The sequence below is a fragment of the Gavialis gangeticus genome, unplaced genomic scaffold (genome assembly GCF_001723915.1).
Source record: "Gavialis gangeticus isolate Ggan-Ray unplaced genomic scaffold, GavGan_comp1, whole genome shotgun sequence".
Lineage (NCBI taxonomy): Eukaryota > Metazoa > Chordata > Crocodylia > Gavialidae > Gavialis > Gavialis gangeticus.
Window position 1 is genome coordinate 29,811,286 of NW_017729025.1, and position 19,544 is coordinate 29,830,829.

Consider the following 19,544-nt stretch of genomic DNA (forward strand, 5'->3'; position numbering starts at 1 on the left):
CCTCAGTGGCTAAAAAGTGATGACAAATCTTTAGCCTCCCACCAGACTTCTCAAAATCCCTCTACAGCTAAGGAAAACAAAATGGCCTCTCAGACTAATTTTTTTTTTTGCATCATGGCAACTTACTCTTACTTGGGTGTAAATTTGCTATCTGCATGATGCGTAAATTTGCTACCTGCCCAAGCAGTTACTGCACCGTAACAAATGTGTAGACGCACTACTGCACAATAACACTGTGTGTGTGGTCTGACTTGGGACTACCTTACTCCCAAATTGGTCCACACACAGTGTTACTGCACTGTAACCCCTGTACATGTAGACCCCAGCTTAAAAACTGCTGCAAATGCACATGTAGACACATCCAATGAGACATAAATATCCCTTGCATTATAAATGGTCAAGCTGAGGGAGAGAGGTTAGGCAATGCATCTGAAGTGCAGAGGAAGGCAGTTCCAAAACCCATGTCAACATTTGGGATTTCCTGCTCTGTTGTTTGACAACTAGATCATAAGCAGTGCCATGCTGGGAGAGACCAATGGCCCATCTATTCCAGTATCCTGTCGGGGCAACTGGCAAATAGTAGATGCTTTAGAAGAAGAGTATTTGTACAGGGCTTATCTAGAGTAATCCATCCTATCGCAATCTCTCCAGCATCAGTCATTATTTGTTTAAGGATGTTAGAGGACACATCCATGACTGCTTTATTTCATAGTTATTAGTGGGACAGTCCTCCATGAAATTGTCTAATTCCTTTTGGAACCTGGTTATACACTCTGCTTCTACAGCTCCCTCTGGCAATGACTTCCACAAGTTAACTATGCACTGTGTTAAAAAAAAAGATACTTCTGGATTGTTCTGCTGCCCTCTCAGGCATTAACAAATGGCCCTCCACAGGATCATTGGATCATAGGAAGGTAGGGCTGGAAGCGACCACACAAGGTCATCTAGTTCAGCCTCCTGCTCAATGTGGAATCATCCTGACTGAACTATACCAGCCAAATGTCTGTCCAACCTGCTTTTAAAACTGTCCAGTATGAAGATTTCACAAGTTCTCTAGGTAGCCCATCCCAGTGCTTGACTACTGCATAGTTAGAAAGTTCCTCCTAACCTCCAGCCTAAATTTACCCTGCTGCAGCTTGAGAACATTGCTCCAAATCCTGTCCCCTAAAGCTACAGAGAAAAACCCATCTCCATGCTCTTTAAAATCACTGTTCAGGTATTTGAAGACAGCTATCCCCACCCCACCAGGCTTCTGTTCTTCAGACTAAATAACTTTAGTTCTTTCAGCCTTTTCTTATAACTTGAGCTTTCCAGACCCCTAATCATTTTTGTTGCTCTGTACTGGAGTCTTTGCAATTTGTCCACACCTGCCTTGAAGTGTGGTGTCCAAACCCAGACACAGTACTACAGGTGAAACCTCACCAGTACCAAAACAATAATTTTCCTTGATTTGCTGGTGACATCCCCTGTTAATACAGTATGCTGTTGGCTTTTTTGGCAACAAGAGTGCATGGTTGGCTTGTATTCAGCTTAGCTCTACTGTAACCCCCAGGTCTGTCTCTGCGGGCCTGCAGCCTAGCCACTCATTCCCCAGCCCATATTTGTACATGCAATTATTTTGGCCCAAGTGCAAGACTTTGTACTTGTTGAATCTCATCTGATTGATTTCAGAGCATACTTCATAAGTTCCACTCTAAAAATAGAATCTGTATTATGGCAGAAGCTCAAGAGCAGAAAGACTAACCTTTTGCCTTGGGTTCCCTTGTATAAATGGAAATAAGATGGGTACTAGACAAAAGAAGATGGGAGCTCTACTGTATGAGCAAATCTTCTTCCCAAATTCCCATTGTTCATATTATCTGATTACTCAAATACATTTTCAGCAAATGTTATAGTGGGGTATGTGTGCTATATACTGAACACAGCTCAACCTGGGATGAGGATTATTCCTTTTACCTGGAGTATCCATCTCCCTACACCTTCTAATAAATCCTGAAGAACTAGAAGATGAAACATCATAGAAGTAGCACCCAGACCAAATTCATGTTAGAACCCAATTAAAGTCCATGAGCATTTAACTGGAGCTATGCACAATGGCCTTATGGGCTAGGGACAGAAGTTACACATAACCAGTTTAAGTCATCAGAAACTGGTTTAAACTTGTAACAGAACAGAAGCTCAGTGCACATAAACCAGTTTCAAAATGGCTGAAAATGTTTTAAGATAAACCTGGTTGAATGTAGTATCAGACTTAACTGATTTGGGTCAAACCAGTTTATGAAACTTCTGTCCCAGACGTTTTCCTGGTTCATGTTAAATCAGAGTCCCCCAGCATCCCAGAATACTTTCTAGCCCTGGGCTGTGCTGTCTGCTCCAGAGAGCAGAGCTGGCCCCACCACTCTGCTTCCTAGCTGGAGCAGCGAGGGCTGGCTGACAAAGGGGGCAGGTGCAAGCCCAGCTGGGGATGCAGCCCAGTCTACAGTGGGGGAACTGCCCCTCCCCCCCCACAAACCACGGCTGGGATCTGGGGCCAGGGAGAGAGGTTAAACACTTCTTCCTCCACTCAAACTTACTGCTGGCTGAAACTGTGAACTACAAATCCCAGAGGCACCTGGAAGCAGGAAGAGGAAGTAATGAATAACATTGCAGAGTCCTGCTGCTGTAATTCTGGACTGCAAATCCCAGAGACCTTGGGGGCAGCAGGAAGTGAATACACAGCCAGAGAACAGTGCTCTAATGCTGCCCCCCCCGCCAGCTGCTGGCTTGAGCCACTGCAGGCATGTGGCTGCATTTCCTGAATCAAAGGTAAATGTCTGTTCACTTCTGTTTCAATTTAATCTGTGCAGTTTAGACTAACCTGCAAAGACTGAATTTCTTCAGCTTTGGGCTTTTTGACTGTCTGTACCTAGCCATGGTGACACCCCAAATGTGTAACTTCATCTCACTATATTTTGGCTTCCAAATCATAAAGATCATTCTGGTCTTGGATGTAAAGAAGTCAGTAGAAACAAGAATAAATTGTCAGTCCTTGCCACGCTGTCAAACATTGCATAAGGTGTGAACAAATTCTGCCATTGAGGGCTGCTCTTTGCATAGGGCCCATGAGTTTGTCCCTCTATGATCACCTTAGAGGCAGTTTTGCTACACTCCTTTTGCCTATTCTTCTTGACAGCTCTTCAATAGCTCACCCTGCCATGGTTAGAGGCTCTGGCTTCATCCTTAGTGTATGTTCCTGGCAGAATTTGGCCACAAGTGTGTAAGATCAGTCATTTTAAAATCAACTGCATTACATATTGTTTTTTTATGTGCATGTGATTGTACGTTTTGGTGCATGGGCATTGATCTAATTGGCCATAACAGCTTTGTATGGAGTTGTTATGGTATGAGAAAACACGCATTGCTAACAGGCAATAAACATAACATTAATTATTTGTATTATAACCAGAGGCTGCAATTGGACTGGGGCCCCGTTGTGCAAGAAATAACAATGCCACAGAGCTTATGGTCTAATAATTTTTCATTATTTGTGTGCATATTCAAGTTCAGCTGTTTCAAATCCTAACAAGTTTGCTACTGAAAAGTGTAAAAATGTCAAAAAGCAGATTTCTAAACAAAGAATCACAACTCATTTTATTTTTAAATTTATTTTCCCCATTAACATCCGAAACCGCTGGTTCACACTATATGAACAAACAGTCTGCAGGGTATCAGTTTAAATAACAAAGTTATTTTTGCATTTAGAGACTTGCAAAAAGGAGTCTGATACAAATATATCTTGTATAACATTGAGGGGGAAAAGATTTTGGAAAATGCTTGAGCTTTATTTGTTACAGGGGTAAAAATGTACTTGTGTTTTGGCTCAAACGTGGTTTTCTTACTGGCCTATGTATCAAGTGAGTCTCAGTGCATTATTTTCTTTAGACTGAAATTGTTCCTTGCGTTCACCCATTGTTTCAACGCTAGCATATTTCTGAGATTCAAAGAAGTATTTCTTTTCATTTGCATTTTATTTTACTTCCTTATCCCTTCTTGTGGTTGTTATGCACATTTCACATATCTCATTACAATGAGAAAAACTATTCTAATTCAACCATTATCATTACACCCATGGGAGCATAAAAATGAACCAGACCGTTGGGTCATGAAGTCCAGTCCAGGATGAAGGCCAACTGCAGCATATGAAGGTGACTTTATGCTCACTATAATTTAGGTCGCTTGCATACCGCTAGCCACAGTGGCATGGATTAGCTACCTGAGAAAGGCTTGGACAGTTAGAATCATAGAAATTTAGGGTTGGCCAGGACCAATGTTCTCTCTAAGGAGCAGCGGTCTATGAGCGTGCTGCCTCGGTCTGTAAGTGTGCCACCTCGGTCTGTAAGTGTGCCACCTTGGTCTGTGAACGCGCCGCCTCGGTCTGGCGTGGAACACTTACCCAAGGGGGCTGAGGTAATCCGGGAGCTGGGAGCCAGGGGCTGGAGCTCGGAGCCACGGGCCAGGAACTGGAGCCGGGGGCCAGCAGCTGGAGCCGGAGGTTAGAGGCTGGAGCCAGGAGCTGGGGACCAGGAACTGGAGCAGGGAGCCTGGCACAGGCTCCCCAGCTCCAGGGAAGTGCTCCACTCCCCCACATCAGGGCCGGGGAGTGGAGCACTTCCCCAGAGCCGGTGGAGCACATACCTTAGAGGGAACCTTGTTAGGGACCTCAGGACCTCTTTTTGAATCACCCTTCAGGTAGTTAAAGGTATTAAATCCTCTCTCAGTTTTCTCTTCTATATACTAACTAAGCCCAGTTCCCTCAGCCTCTCCTTGTAAGTCATTTCCCCCAGCCCCCTCACCATTTTTGTTGCCCTCTGCTGGACTCTCTCCAATGTGTCCACATCCTTTCTGTAGTGGGGGCCCAAAACTGAACACACTACTCCAGATGTGGCCTCACCAGCGCTGAATAGAGGGGAATAAACACTTCCCTTGACCCACTGGCAACGCATCTACCAATCCAGCCCAGTATGCCATTAGCTTTCTTGGCAACAAGGGCGCACAGTTCACTCACATTCGGCTCATTGTCTACTGTAACCCCCACGTCCTTTTCTGACCAAACCCTGGGGCACTCCACTTGATAACGGCTGCCCAACTAGACATCGAGCCATTGATTATTACTAGAGCTGTGCAAAGCTTCCGTCACTGATTTGATTCAAAGGAAATTCAGCCCGATTTTCCATCCACTTTTTATCCATTCATCCAGCCTGTACTTCCATAGCTTGCCTGCAAGAATGTTGTGGGATACCATACCAAAATCCTTGCTAAAATCAAAGTACACCACATCCACTGGTCTCCCTGCATCCACAGAGCCAGTCATCTCATCAGAAGGCAATCAGGTTGGTCAGGAATGACTTCCCTTGGTGAATCCACGCTGACTGTTTCTAATCACCTTCTTCTCTTCCAAGTGCTTAGAAATCCTTGAGGACCTGCACCATGATTTTTCCAGGGACTGAGGTGAGTCTATAGTTCCCTGGATCCTCCTTTTTTCCTTTATTAAATATGGGCACTATATTTGTCCTTTTCCAATCATCTGGGACCTCTCCCAATCGCCATGAGTTTTCAAAGATGATGGCCAGTGGCTCTGTAATCACATCAAGCAACTCTTTCAACACCCTCAGATGCATCCCATCCAGCCCCATGGACTTGTATATGCCCATCTTTCCTAAATAATCCCTAACTTGCTCTTTCACTACTGTTGGCTGCTCACCTCCTCCCCAAACTGTGCTGCCAGGTGCAGTAGTCTGGGAGCTGGCCTGGCCTGTGAAAAGGGCATTGAGCACTTCAGCCTTTTCTCCATCCTCTGTCACTAGGTTGCCTCCCCCATTCAATAAGTGACCCACACTTACCCTGATTTTCTTCTTGATACTGAGATACTTAGAGCAACCCTTCTTGTTACCCTTCCAATCCCTTGCTAGCTTTGGCCTTCCTGACTTCATCTCTGCAGGCCTGAGCAATGCTCTTATACTCCTCCCTAGGGTTTGTCAAATTTTCCACTTCTTATAAGCTTCCTTTTTGTGATTTAGTTTACTGAAGAGTACCCTACTAAGCCAAGCTGGTCTTCTGCCACACTTGCTAGTCTTCCTGCGCATTGGGATGGTTTGTTCCTGCACTCTTAGTATGGCTTCTTTACAGTACAGCCAGCATTCCTGGACTCCTCTCCCCTTGAGACTTGCAAAGAGTTAATACAGGAGGTGTCTTACTGCTGCTCAGAGCAGAGAGTGTGAGGATTTCTAAGGCTGGGTCTCATCACCTGGCAGGCTCTCAGTGTTGGGTAATGGCCTTAATTTCCTGATCAGGCCATCACCTTGCTAGCTTCCTCTTTTTCTGTCACTCCAACTCCAGGCTAGAAGCCAAGACACTGGGCTTCACTACCTAATGCCTTGCACCACACCACACCACAGTTCATGCTGAAGCCTAGGCTGCTGAGGCTTCATTGTTCTTGGCAGCTGATCCAGCAAGATGAAAGCTAAACTTGCTATTCCTACCACATTCAAATCACTCCTCTATTTGCTGTGTAGACAGAACTTTAATATCTGCACAATCCCCTTGAGCTTGAGAATGGCACAGACTGTAAACCAGGTTAGTATTTGGCTCATGAATTTGTAGTGCTTCTTCAAATTGTACCTAACAGCAGTTTTGCTGCTAGATACAACTGAAAATAGATGACATAAATGCTTCTACAGGCCTAATTACAGTGGTCCATGGGGCACTCACTTGAGTGGTCCATAGGGCACTCCCATTTTAATCAGACAAGCACCATCAAAGACAAAATTGGACTCAAGCTGCAAGATTTTGATCCAGATTTCTAGATAGAAGTGTCTGGATGTGATAGTTTAATTCCCTCTGTTATTAAAAATAGAGGTTATTTGCAAAATGTGGAGCCTAATCAAGATCTATATCTGCATTGTGTGTACCCCTTGAAGCCAGGCACTGGTCTGATCCAAGGATTTAGCAAGGCCCTCTCTGGAGCAAACAGAAGGGAAACACAGTCAAAATGCCATGAATGAAAGAAAGCAAGTATCAGTGCATTGTAGTTAAAGGTGCAATTAAAGAAGAAATACTAGCAAGCTCTTTGAACTGTGACATATCTGCACAGCCTTCAATTAGCACCACTGTTAGCTCTGCTTTCACACAGCTTAAATCATCTGCCTTTGAACTGATTTATGTGGAGAGAGTTGCACTAAAAAAAACATTTTTACCCAGAGTGCCTCCCCAAGTGGAGAGGTGTAAAATTCGTTTGAAAGACAGATTGTGAGGACAGTCTCAATTCTTAAATATGCAAATTTCAATAACCCTCTCTGGTTACATGGCATTTGGAAATGTTTAAATGTCTGTAAATGCTCGAGGCCTCCAGCAAACAAGTTACTTCAGAATATTCCATGAAGTTTCAATGAGGTTCATGGAACCTAACACCACAGCTGATGACTACGCGGCCTTCATTACTGCAGTAAAGTGCTAAGTGAATAAAACTGAGGCTTGATAGTCAGGTGACCTAGGCTCCAGTCTGAGTTCTGCCACTGACCTAGTGTCTGGGTGTAGGTAAGTCACTACGTCTTCCTGTGTCTCCTGTAACATGGAAATGACAATATTTACAAGGAAGATACTTGGAGACTTTGACACAGTCAACAGAAGTAGTAAGTTAACTGAGTGTTTAGCTTCACATACATTCCCATCTCAGGTGCACAATGTTGCTCTCAAAACAAATACCGTAGGACAACAGGGCTTGGAGAGGTGTGTGTTCAGAAGCCCTATTCTGTTTACCCTGCTGTCTCTTACTTAGATTTAGAAATAAAGATGATGAACTACTTCAGATGAGTAGGAGGGGAGTCAATGCCCCTTTCCTAATGAAAATGGGCACTGACGCCTGCTTCATGCACAGATCTCTGTGCAAAAAAAAGAGACTCTATTTAGACTGTAGTAACTTGGATCTTTATTTTAAGGGCACCATATTCAGTGCTGTTGCTTGCAGTCATACAATGCATTGTATGTAGGATTACCATACCTCTGAGTTTTCCCAGACATCTTCTTTTTGGGTCCCCCGACCTCCATTGGGCAGTTTTTTGAAATATGAACAAATGTTTGGGATTTCCTCCGCTAGTCCTTTTTCAACATGGATGCTGGTAGGTAGAAGAACTTCACTTCCCAGCTTGCCTAGTGGCAAGCAGGTTGGGTGTTCAAGTTTGCCAAGTTTACCATTTCCTGTGGGAAAACTCAGAAAAATGCGATGTCAGTTGTGGCAAATGGAAGCAGGGGGAACCATGTACATCTGCGTGTGCATACACATACAGACACACACAGGGCTGCACATGCAGACACACATGACCAGCATACAACCAGGTAGGATGGTGGGAGCAGCCCCAGCAGCTGGATACAGGTAAGTCTACGGGGAGTTGGACTGTCTGGGGCCTCCAGACTGGGGAGGGAGGGAGGGAAGGAGGGAGGGTGTGTGTGTGGGGTGGGGGTGTATGTGAGAGTGAGTGAGTGGGTGCTGGGGCTGTAGCAGGGCAGGGGGACCAGGGGGAAGTTACCTGCCCCTCCAATGTGGGGAGGAGGCGGTGGGCCCTTTGGGGCAGTAGGGAGCTGCATGGCTGGGCTAGCTGGGAGACATTGCCCGGGGTGGTGGCCGTGGCCTGGTGTCCTGGCACAGTACAGGAACCCCAACCCAGGGCAGGGGGTGCCACAGGTCTCTGCTCCTTGTTCCAGCCTGTGCTGGGGTTCGACTCGCTGTGCCGCCACCCGCAGAAGCTGGAGCTGCTGCAGCCGCCACACTCCAGCCCAGGGGGGATGGGGCAGCTGGGGTCCCCCTCCAGCAGGGCCTGGGGAGCAGAGGGCTGTGGGTTGGGGGCAAGGGTCAGCAGCAGGGATGGGAGCTTGCAGATTGAGACTGAGGGGCACCAGCATAGCCCAGGGGGGCAAGGGACTCTGGGTCAGGAGTGAGAGGCACTGGGAGGGCCAGGGGTCTGCGGATCAGAAGTGAGGGGTGGCAGGAGGCACAGGGGACTGCAGGCTGGGAGTGAGGGGAACTGGCAGGGCCAGGGGGCTGCGGGTTGGGAGTGATGTGTGCCCCTCTGACAGGTGTCCTCTTTTTTGGAACTGGAAACATGGTAACCCTAAATGTATACTGAGAGCTGTTGTACAATTCCCCAAGGACATGGAGCCACCTGGAAGCTTCCCACTCTCACCCTCCAAATCATCCCTCTACAAGCTCCGTTTCAATCTGCAGGTTGCTACAATGTCAGATGAGCACAAACTGCGGCTGAGCACACAGGATTTGCTAAGGATTCACTTGTATACCAGCAACCAGGCTTGGAGCTACTGCTCAAAGGTTGATTTGGCCCCTAAGGAAATTTGTTGGGCTGGGTTATGGACATCACAAAGCCATAGGAGTTGGTGAGGGACATAAGCAGCAACTGTGCTTCTAATCTCAGCAGTTGCTTTTGTCTTCCAAACAGGAAAATAAACTAATGATAACATACCTTCTATCATGGCAAAGACAGGAGGAGAGGTAATAGCATCTACAAGATTGCTTCAAATGAAACAGAGAAGGGCTCAGAGGAACTAGGACTCCATGGCTGCATTCCGCATTCCTCACTCCAGAGACAAGTCTATGAAGAAACGCTGTGTCTTTAATCATTTAATTTAGTTAATTTAAAACTTTGGGATGCATAATTTATTTACAGAGAGGTAAAAACCTCTAATTCCTGCATTTATTATTGTAATGCACAGTATCAGAGTAAATTTCTCTTACCAGTGAACTCTGCACACTGTCGAAGTGTGTTAGTATTATACACATCATGCTTGAGCGAGTATGTTCAAGGGGGTTTCAGACTCCAATTCACATATACTGTCCTCCATAAATTATGTACATAACTTCCATTTATATACAAAAGCATTGCAGAAATTATAATACAAATTAACTTACACTGCACACATTCCCAGCCATTGTCTTATGCCCCTTACCTAAGGAAAGGAAAAAAACCCACATTTCTCACTCCATATTGCAAGTGAGATGATTTGCTTTTGATAATGCTGAAATATTGCCTTCCTTTCCATAAAAAAGACAATTAAAGGAGTGAATTAACTCATTCACTGCAAAGCTGCTAAAGCAGCTGAAGTGTTTGATAGAAGAAATTTCTTATCGGGAGTTACTTGTCCATAGAAATGTGACAAAATAGTTCCAGCTCATAGTAATTTAATTATCAAGCTTTGCTTCTTTGTCTGCATACCTGCCACTTCTCAGGGACCTTATCATGAACTATTAGACTTTTATGGATGTATTGGAAAGATTCCAAATCTTTTATGAGGCTTGTCAACTAATTCTGACCACCTGATATGTAAAATGTACAAGTATATATAAGCACTGCAAGTCCTCACTGGGACAAAAGGGGAGAAGTGGTTCTGGGGCAGTAAGCAAATTTGAAATGAGGGCAGTAAATTGTACTCAAGTTCCTGACTCAGAACATTACTCCAATTTAAATATCAACCTATTCACTTAGTGTCCACTAAGGTTGCACCTGTGCCTTTTGTGACTGTGCTGTGCACTGAATACAGAGATTTTTACTGGGCTGTCCACAGTGATGTTTAGCATAACTAATTTATAGCCCCTTAGTGTGTACAAAAAGTTTAGGTTATTTTTTGCCATATGCGCTAGCTGAATTTCATCTGCCATCATGGTGTGTGGTTATGGTCTGGTCAGTAGGGCTGCGCGAAATGGCACCGTTCTGTTTTGACTTGCGTTTCAAGGTTTGACGGAACAGCGTTTCGTTTTGAATTTTGTTTTGAAACTGCTGTTCTGGTTTTTTTTGTCGAAACAGTGACTCTGTTTTGACGTTTCACCCCTTGGCCATAATGGGGAAGCTTGAAACAGCCTCTCTCATCTGGCAGGCAGATTGGGGGCTCGCAACCCCAGGAGGGCTGTGGGGTCTGTGCCAGGCCTCCTAGGGCTGCGGGCTCCTGATCTGCCTGCCAGATGAGGGAGGGAAGCCAGGTGCTGCTGCCTGGGACTGGGGAAGGGAACTGAGCTTGATCACTCAGTCTCCCTCCCCAGCGCTACAATCGGGCTGGGGAAAGGAACTGAGTCCAGCTGAGCTGAGCTTCTTTCCCAAGCCCGATAGTGCTGGGAAGGGGAACTCAGCTCAGCTCAGCTGCTTTCCCTTCCCCAGCCTGATTGCAGTGCTGGGGAGGGGAACTGGGCCCAGGCTCAGTTCCCTTCACCTGCACTGTGATCTCCTTCCTGCAGTCGGGCCACAGGAGGCGGGGAGAGCCAGGGCTGTGCTCCCAGCTTGGTTGAGCCACATGGAGCTGCTGGGAGTGCAGCCCTGGTTCTCCTGCCTCCCACCACCTGGCTGCTTCAAAACATTTTGACTAGCCTCATTTTGGTTCCAGGCTATTTTGAAGCCCTTCATTTCATTTCAGTTTTGCTATTTCAAGCTTGGAATGAGTCGAAACGGTGTCAAAATGAAAGAGCCGGTGAAATTTTGCACAGCCCTACTGGTCAGGTCTTTCTGACATAGCTCATGCTGGCCATAGCTACATGAGACACTGATTGTGTAGTCGTTACTGCACTGTACTGTATAAACAAGTACTAAATGCTGTGCAAGCGCTGCCAAACAGCTTTTCCGTGATGCAGTGCTATTGTGCAATCAGCATCTCATGTAGACATTAGGGCTGTGTGAAGCTTTGGGTGGTGATTCGATTCAGAGGAGACTTGGCCCGATTTGGTAGCTGAATCTCTGAATCCTAACTGAATCAGGGGACCAGTTTAAGCATCCGAATCGAATCGGAGGTCTCTGAACCTAAGGGAAAGATTTGGAGAGCTCTGATAATTCGGGCAGTTCCCAGTGGCTGCAGCAGGGAGCTGCAGCTGACTCCAGCTGGTAAATACTAGGGGCAGGAGGGTGGGGACCATGGGGAGACCCCTGCCAGCCCTCCCGACCCCCCTGCTTCCCCAGCTCTTCCGCCCCAGCTCCCAGTACTTTAAAGAAAAGTCCTGGTGCTCACTGGGTGCTGCCGGCTGGTGGTGGTGGTGTGATCCCCACTGCCCCTCAAATCGTCCGAATCCGAAGCAAATACTAGCTGCTTCACACAGGCCTAGTAGACATGGCCCCTTTTGACCAACTGAAAAGTTTGTTTCATTAGGGGTATTTTCCAATTGACTATTTACATTCTTTACTCCCAGGTCACTAAGAAACATCCCTTAATACAATCTTTGGGCAATTCAACATAAAGTTCTAAGACTCATTCAAACCATGAACTGATCTGTCTAGTTTTTGTCCAGCTTATTTGACATAAGCTTTAATTTACAAACAAAGCTTTGTGTGGCAGGGCTTATGGCCTAACTCGAGAGAGCGGGACCCAATTCTGCTTCCCCTAATTGAAGACTTCCTCTCCCCTCAGCCCCTGAGGGAGAGCCTCCATTCCTCCCGCCACCGCTGTGTTCTCCTCTGTGTTGGGAGGAAGACAACCCCCACCGTGACAGCAGCTGGAGAAGGAGCAAAAACAGAAAGAACCGGCCCATAACTCTGCTCTCAGAAGTTAAGCTTTCCTATTCAAGTACCTGTTTTATGGGGAGAGGACATACAGGCATGACATAGCAGCTGTCAAGTGTAAAGGGAGATGAGGCATCTATATTTCCATCAAAGTGCCTTACATTATTGCTTCTGTGGCTTTGTAAGTGGGAAGCAGGTTTCCAGTCTGTCTGCTCAGCAGTACACAGGACACCTCTCTCTCTTTTCCCCGGAAGGATGAGGAAGAGGCAGGGATGTGGCTCTTTGTCAGGCACCTCATTATGGGGCAGTCTAGTCCTGCTAGGATTAGACTGTGAAAAAGTGCAAGCCGGCCACATTTCATGCTACAGGCTATGCCTCGTAGATGCAGTTTAGCTCTGTGTCATACCTCCATTGTGGAGATACTATATTCCTCTTTCTAATGCTAATGAGAATATTGTTAGCATGCCACCTTTTTTTTAACTGACAACATTGCATAATTTTATTGTTCAGAATGTGGTGCTCGGACAGTGAAGGTTTTGAGTATGAGGCATTTGGCATCCGTGATGGTTTAGCTGTTTGAAAGCCAGTGGGAAGTCTGTATCCTTAACCACTGATCAGGGACCATTTCACTACACATGCACAGCCACCCTGCACCCCTGACCCCTGTTCTCCAGCATACTCACCTGAGACTGAACATGCCAGAAAGTGGAATGCCCCATTTTGAAACTAGGGATATATGGTCACTCTACATGGGACAGCAGAAGAAAAATCATGACCTACTTTGCAAGGCACACTGCATCAGGAAATAATTGTGCTGTGAAGGGGTGGAAGGTTTAGAGTGATCAACCACCCCAGAGTTTCCTAGACTTTTCTGAACTTTAGGCAGGTATCTTAGGGTCCTTCCCAAAAGTCTCTGAAATGATACTTTTGACCAAAATCTGAAAAACTGGTCCTGGGTCACCTGATCCCCACCCTCCTCTTCAAATGTTCCTACAGTCATAGGCACCAATTCCATGGGTGCTTCAGGGCTCAAGCACCCATTGAAAACAGGTGCTCAGCAACCACAACCCACAGCCCTTTCAGGTTTACAAATGTTATAAAAAAAACAAGAAAAGGAACATGCGTTACTAGAAGCAGCAGCAGCAGCACATTACTTCAACCCAAGATCAGGTATTTCAGTGGGGCTTTTAGCTAAAGCTGATTCAAATCAGCTGTTAGATAAAAATGCCAAAAAAGCTCCACTAAAATTCCTGATTTTTATGGATGTTGCAGAGCTGGGCTGAAGAAGCGTACTGCCTTTTCTGGGCATGCGCAGGGCACAGTGTGGGAACGTGGTGAGTTTAAAGTAAAGCACCATTTTATTTATTTTATGTCTGTGAGGACCCACCTGCAAAAATCAAAGTTGGTGCCTATGCCCAGTGTTGGGCAACATCTTCCAGGTTAGCTGAGTGTCCTTTTAGGCTGCCTGGCATTATGTAAACACTGTTATACTACCTCCAGTTTGGGTGACAGCCATGCTTTACCTCCTGAGTGGGAAGCAGTAGAGTTGTATTCATGTGATTAAAGTATCTCTGGCTCTCAGCAGAGTGAGCTAGCCAGATGCAATAGTGTAATGATCGTGATGGGTGTGCAAACAGGGCCCCAGATGATACCCGAAGGGAGGTGGGGAGGGTGGAATAGGGCTAGGGGGAAGCCTCCTCTAACTTTCTCCCCCTGCAGCCTTCTGACCCAGCAATGCAGAGAGCAGAGGCATGGTAGTGGTGTGTAGTGCAGGAGTGATGGCAGGAAGTTTGCTGTTGATGGGGCAGATGTCCTCTCTTTTTTTATTTTGCTACAAAGAAGTTGTGGTTTTTTTGGCCACTCAGCATGCACATCAGTGGCAAAAGTGGAAGTGATCTTTTCTTCAGCACTAGTATACCTCTGGCTACTGTTCCTGCACCCTCCCCCTTGGAGGAGCAGGGAAGGTGCTGGGTGGTCCTGGTATTGTCTATGTAACAGGATGGCATCCTAGGGGTCATTGTGATCTCCTCTAAGGCCCCCTTACCGCGCCAAGCTGCCTAAAGAGCACCTTCAATTCTCACCCACCACATCTTTGATGTTAAATATATAATAGGGAGGCTGCCTTTCCGTCTTCTTGGACACGGTTTCCTGCTGTACACTGGCCCCATTCTGTAGTGGGCGTTTTGGTGCACCCCAGCCTTATGGGCTATGTGTGGCTCCACCCACCTCTCTACCACACCCCAAGCCTCGCAGATGGTACCGACGTTCTTCGGTCTTGCACTGCGCCTCACGGGCGCTCGGGCTCTCTGCAGCCCTGTCTTACATTGCGCCTCGTAGGTGCTCAGAAATTGCTGCCCCCTCTCTCTGGGGCTGGGGTTCCCATGCTGCCATGGGTCCCCTATGAGGCCTCCTCCAACTCCTGATAGCCTCACCCAAGCCTCTGGTGAGAACAGCAAACAAAACACAAGCTCCTGGGCTATAACATAAACCCTAGCTACCCGACTATAACACTATTCCAGCCACATCAGGGGTGCTCCATCCTCCCCCCAGTCTCAGAGCTGTACCTGCAGACAGGCCTCTCCCCTCTGCTTGCTCTGAGAGAGCTCCTTCCCCCATGGCTGCTAGCAGGAAACTCCCCTCCTGGCCTCAGGCCTGGCATTTATATAGGAACCAGGCCCTGCCCCTTCCGGTCAGCTGACCAGGTGCAGGTGCGGCCACTTCCTTCATTAACTGGTTGTCCTGGCAACCTGCACCTGGTTTCTTATCTCTGTTCTCAGAGTAGCAGGCACCTTAGTGCCCTGCTACAGTCTAGGATGGAGAACTGGCCAGACCATGGGTCTGCATTGAAGTGTCTGCACAAACCTCAGCTGGAACTGGTGTAGACTACATGGAGTATCCCAGGCCACATCCAAGATTTTGTTCTTCCAAAGTTGGTCACTTTACAGGGAAGGGCTCTGGGGAAGGCAGTTCTTCCCTATTGCTTTTGGGGTGGTCTGTATGTGAGTTTTGCAGCTCTCAGGGATAGAAATATGACTGGCAACTGCTGCGGAGGCAAGGGGGTAATAGCAGGGGAAAATCCTGTCCTTCTCATTAGCCCTCTCATCCCTTTGCACACATGCAAGACCTCCCATGCACCCACAAGGGCTATGCGCACTAATTGTGGGTTAGAGCCAATGATACCAATTCTGTAATCAGGTCACACTGGCCAACCATGAAATGGATCTCCTGGGAGCAGAACTCAAGTTACCTGTGCAGGTGTATTCCATCAGGATTATAGGTATTATGAAGATATACAGTGGCATTTGCGTGGATCATGGACTCTCATGTCTCTTCAGCTGTGCTCGAGGAGGAGGAGTTTCTCCCTTGACATTTTCACAGCTCTGGAAGGAACAGGAGGGAATGGTGACTTTGAGCACAGCAAAGACAAAGAGGTGATCCTGCCCCACTGGGCTTTGATAAACCTAGGCATCAAGCCACCACTTGTTCTTACAGTCTCCCTACTCCCACATATGCACAGGCAGCACTATTACAATTTTTCCATATTAATGCTTCCTTATTAACTAAAATGCCTTTGTTTTCTATTAAAATTCTTATTTTTAAACCTCTTTTTAGAATTCAAAATATGTAGGCATGTGCTTATTGTTCTGTCAAAAGCATCAGATTTGTAACGGTTGAAGGAGGAAAAATAGTCCATCATTTTAAACTTATTTCAGTTTTTTTTCTTTTCATCATTTTCTTTTACTAAATTACTCTTTAATTATTCATTTCTCATATATTTTGCTCCGTTTCATCTGCGTGAGAAGATCAGCTAAAATGCAATTATAGGTGGGATTCATTCTTTGTCATATATTGCAAGCAATAAACCGAACAACATGAATAGGGTTTTGTTAAAAAAAAAAACAAAACAAAAGCCCTCAGATATGTGTAAAGGTACACGTTCACCTGCCTCCTGTTGATTCCAAGACCTTCACTCGTCTGGCGCTGAGAGACTGATCTGTTCTACTATAATACTTCGCTCTTCCAGTGCCTAATCTTTCTGTTGGAGTTATGGAAAAGCTACTGATTTTGCTGGGAACAAAATCATGGCCACACAATATGAAATATTTCACAAGTATCTTAACAGATGCACCTTTACAGGACCCTTTGAAGCCTGGGGCTGAGAGATTAAGTGACTTAAACAAGGCCAAAGTCTCAGAACCTACTTCTAACTCACATACTCAGTCTTTCCCATCTGCTGTGCATTCAATTCTCACTGCATAACTGAACAAATAAGCACACTGTAGGCATTCCTGGCTCCCTGTCCAGTGCTCAGATTGCTGAACTATGCCCCTGCAGTCTAGATGCCAGATATTTTTATTAGATGCCCACTGAGAACAGGTTCTCAATTGCGCTAATCCCTGTACAGACATGTGAGAGGGAATCTCTTACCTGAAGAGTTCAATACAAATAGACAAGATAAGGCAATGAGTCTGGGAAAGGGTTAAAATGCACAAAAGTAGTGGCTGCAAACATCACAGTAGGGCTGTGAGTTCATTTTGCTTTTCTTTTATTTGAATTGTTTCAGTGGCTCCACATCCTCCTCCCACTGAAATCCCTGGGAGTTTACTGACTTCAGTGGCATCAGGACTGAGGGCTGGGTTTCCAGTGTTAGGCCTTACTCTCATGGTGTGATACATGTGGGCGGACTTCAGTGCCTAATGGAGCTCTGTGTAGGCTCAGGGGCTCTGCCTGCCACACGTCCCATCAAATTCTTCATCTGAATAGCATCCAGTGCTCTGCTAAGCTCCTTGCTCGGTTGCCTGAGATTATACCTCTCTTGCTACCCCATCTCCAAAAAAACCCAGCTTCCTGAATTTCTGATTTGCTGCAATTGACTGACATGGCAGAACTCTAATCTGGCTAATTAAAAACCAAAAAGACAAAGATATATACAAAAAAAAGAAGAGAAAGAGGAGAAAAAATTATAAGGTAACTGCACTGGGCTGTCAGACACGGCTGGGGAAGAAAGCAGTGATGCCTGTCTCTATATATGGCATAATTCCTGATGAATTATTCATGAGGTGCTGTGATCAGAGATAGGTTTAGCCTCTGCCCTTCTTAAGGTCATTGAGAGTCTATACCGTATGCCCTCCCCCTAATGCATTAGGCAGCTATCCCAAAGACGGTATCTTTGCATGACTGCCTCTTCCTCCCAACACATACACATGTAGCCCCTATAATGGACAAGCACATGTATTATTAAGCAGCAGAAAGCATTGTACAAGGCTGACGGCACACATGACTTATTTACACTGACCTAAAATAGCTGCACTTTAAGCGATACAAACACAGAATACTTTAAAGTGCTCCACAGAGAATTGTGAAGAAAGGGGAAGCCTTTGGCTAAGCCTTAAACATTGTTTTCTTAAAAATTGGCATCTTCCCTTTCATGACCCTGCCATTTGTTTCTTACCTGGAATGACGTCCTTTCATTTGCTCTGCTGTTTGGAGTATTAACAATTATATTAATAGTAATACTCCCCTTTGTCAGTGCATTCAGCTTTCAGGAAACTGGTTCCTTCTGGCTTAAAACCCCTTCTCCCTAAGGCTAATATGGTGAAGAAATCCCTGGTTTTCCACCTCTTTTAGCACAATGAGCCAGACCCATTTCCTATGGGAAATGGGTTTGACGGCCCTGTTTCAGCCCATCACATAGACCAGAGACGCACAAGGCTGACACAGTTTGGCTTCATTGTCACTCACTGTCTGCTTGGCAACGAGGACTCAGCATCCATGGAGTGTGGATCTCCACTCACCCCTAGAGAAGGTTTTGTGCCTCCGAATCAGGACAGAGGTCACTGTCAGGGCAGCCTGGGGAAGGCTCCATTATCTTGTGCCCTGTGAATATGCAAAAGACTTGGGGGGCTGAGAAGGGGGGGGGAGGAGAGATCAATGAAACATTAAAGCGGGGGGCAGGGGGGGACCCTTAAAGATTATTTAACAGAAAAAATATCCCAAAGTCTGACTTATATGAAATTTATTTTTACACCAGCAGCTGTCAGTTCAAAGAACAAAAACAAAGTAGCCATCTGTGCTTAATTTCATAAATCTACTGTAGATTGTCACATGATAGTGGAACTTGGACAAAAACATGTCACGTGATTGGGTCCAGTCACTTTAAAGTAATACTGTCATCTACAGTCAGATTTAACTGCATCTTGCAGGCACAAAGCCCATCTAAACAAGCAGCAACTTGCCATGAACTGACTAGGAGGTCAATTTGACTGAAATCTGGATTTCAAAGGCTTGGGCCACTAGTTTTCCCCCTTTCTTTCCATTTATTTTTTTTCTGGTGAATATGCAGGCAATGTTTGCATCATGTTTTCAGTAGTTAATCAAATGTATAAACCAATCAGATAACATAGGGATACATTTCCCTTCCTCCTGATTTATGCTGAAAACACAGAGGTACAATAGAACTGAAGTGATAAGAAATGCAGAAGACTGAGAACTGCACAGAGAGGCAGGAATGCACATCTTTCACCTTGAGTCTTGCCCTGACTCTTGAGCTTAAAAAAAGGGACTTTGTCTTAAACCTCCTCAGTTCATAGCAGGCAGGTAAACTAGGAAAATGTAAAGGCACAAAATATCCATCTGAGAGATAGGGCTAGCAGAGAAAGTCACAGCTTTATTTACCCTTCCAATATGTATTACTAGGAAAGTGCAAGTGAGAGAAAGTCAGAGGGGGTGTAATTAAAATATAGATCAAAAAGTCACATTTTTCAATTTGCCATGTTAAAAAAAATAACAATCAGCTTGTCATATTCTCATTAAATAACAGATGGTCGAGCATGAGTAATAGATCCCTGCCTGACGGAAATATGCAAACTCTTTTCTTCGGAGAGTTTTTAATTTAGGCTATCTGATCCTATCAAATAGTCAATAATAATCTCAAGGTGAATGTATCTGTATAGTATTTCACTGTGTGCGTGTGTGTTGTGATGGTGGCAAAGGCCTTCCTGAAGTCCAAAAAGACTACATCCA